The sequence below is a fragment of the Ursus maritimus genome, unplaced genomic scaffold (assembly GCF_017311325.1).
Source record: "Ursus maritimus isolate PB19 unplaced genomic scaffold, ASM1731132v1 scaffold_20, whole genome shotgun sequence".
Lineage (NCBI taxonomy): Eukaryota > Metazoa > Chordata > Mammalia > Carnivora > Ursidae > Ursus > Ursus maritimus.
Window position 1 is genome coordinate 5,213,981 of NW_024424453.1, and position 2,380 is coordinate 5,216,360.

The window sequence follows — 2,380 nt, forward strand, 5'->3', positions numbered from 1 at the left end:
AAGAAAGAAAGAAAGAAAGAAAGAAAGAAAGAAAGAAAGAAAGAAAACTTTGGCATTTAAATGGCATGTACAGTATGTTCTCAATTATATAAGCATGCATAGGAAAGACAGGAAGGAAGTACAAAGAACTGTTAACAGTATGTTGTTTTTGACAACTAAGATATGGTCCCCTATTTTGTTTTGCACTTTTCTTCGGTATATCCACCTGATAAATAGAATAAACAGTTTTGAAATAAATTAAATCATTCTGTTCAAAAGTTCCAAGTCATGAGATTCCAAAATGAGATAATGAATTTAAAAGCCTTTAGGAACTATAAAGCAAAGTAATAGATTAATGTTGTCATGAAGATATGAGTTTACAGTATTTCTTACTGTGCATTAGCAAATGGCTTTTGGGTGTATATCAGTTTCTCTGTACATGAACCTTTCTCTAATGGCAAAGGCAACTTCCAGATAAGTTGATCAAGATTCCAGAACTACAAGTCTAACTAGGCCCTGAAGCAGAAGTAAAATCCCAAAGCTAAGGGTCCATTTCACCCTGTCCACATTACTATATTGATAATAGCAGCAGATACTCATGAGAGGTATGACTTGTGTTTCCTCCATACCTAAATAAAGAAGAGAAAGAACCATACTGGTTTCTCTGGAAGTTAAGTAGCAAAAGAAGAGCTTGACTTGATTAATAAATCTAGATATCCTGTGGATTCTGTGGAGATATGCTTTGACATTTACATCTAAGTAGTTCATTTTTGTGAAAAATCAATAAAATGATTTTTCAAGCAGACCCTATAGGCATTTTCTTATTTCTATTAAGAAATTCGTGTCGTGTACATAGTACATAGTAACTTTTAAAGGCCTAATAAAACGTTTTGTTATAGGTCACTATGAATGTTAATATATTTGAGAAAAAGACCTTCCTCTAGTGACAAACTAACATTTGCATATTCCTAGGAATTATAAAGGTTTGTCGTGTATATCAGTTTATTTCCATTCTCATAACAATCCTAGGAGGAAGATAAAGGAACTATTATCTCTGTTATAAATATGAGGAAAATGAGGCGCAAAGATGTTAAGTAAATACCACAATTCAGTATAAGAAGTTGGAAACTCAAACTCAGTTCTTCTGACCACCAATTCAATGCTCTTAGCATCCATTGATTGCCCAGTGATACTGAGGTGATTAGTCTAATTTTTATGCTTCCCTAGTAACATTTCAGTGGCTCTTTGTTACAGAAATCTAAAAAAGAGTACACAGGCTCTTATCCCACAATTCTTACTTTAACCTTTGACTTTAGCCTTGTCTGCACTGTACTGTTAAGTACCTCACCCACTGAGAGTATGTGCTAGGCAGAGGACAAGTACAAGTAAACTGTCCTTCATCTCTACATAAAAGCCTAAAAGATTTGTTGCTGGAGTAAAATACTATCTGAATTTCACAGGGAAGAAAAGAGTACCATAGACTGCGCCTTGTGCAAATACTATACTGTCACAGGTGACATAGTAATGAACCAAGAACTAATTGCAATCCTAGGTTTTCAGGAAATACAATAATAGTAATAAATATTTACCAGGTAATTACCATTTTCAACTCTACAATGAACTCATATCAACCTTGAGAGAATATAAAGAACAAAAAATATAGCTTTTCTGTCTCAGAAAAAAATTTCAGAATTGTACCTCTTAGGTTTAAGAAATCTTTAAAACAGAGTTTGATAATAAATCTGTTTTCTGTATGATGTTCTATGATGTCCTCATTTCTTTTTGTTTTCGCCACTAATTACAAAGTTGTAAAAATTAAGTGAAATGACCTATAAGCTCTGGATGATGACTGTAATAAAAATACCCCTGAAATAAATTTTAAATTAATCTTCTATACATATAGAAATTCTCTGCACATTTTTCAGTTTCCCAATTATAAGTGTGATTTATATTCTGTTTTGTTTATACTTGTGTTCTGTATCATTCATATTTGTATTCTGTATTGTTCCTGCCTTCTGCTTATAAATATAACTGAGTATTGAGTAGTATTCTTTTACTAATATTCTATCAATATACATCTATATTGGGCATCTGGGTGGCTCAGTCTGTTAAGCGTCTGCCTTCAGCTCAGGTCATGATCCCAGAGTCCTGGAATCTAGTCCCACATCCGGCTACTTGCACAGCAGGAAGCCTGCTTCTCCCTCTGTCTGCCGCTCCCCCTGCTTGTGCTCACTCTCTCACTCTCTCTGACAAATAGATAAAACCTTTAAATATACATCTATATTTTTAAACTATACATACAAAAGGGTGCATGAAGCAAAACAACCATGAGTACTATACCCATGAACCCACCATCCCACCTAAAAACCGAAATGTGACCAATCTTTGTACCAGCCTGGGA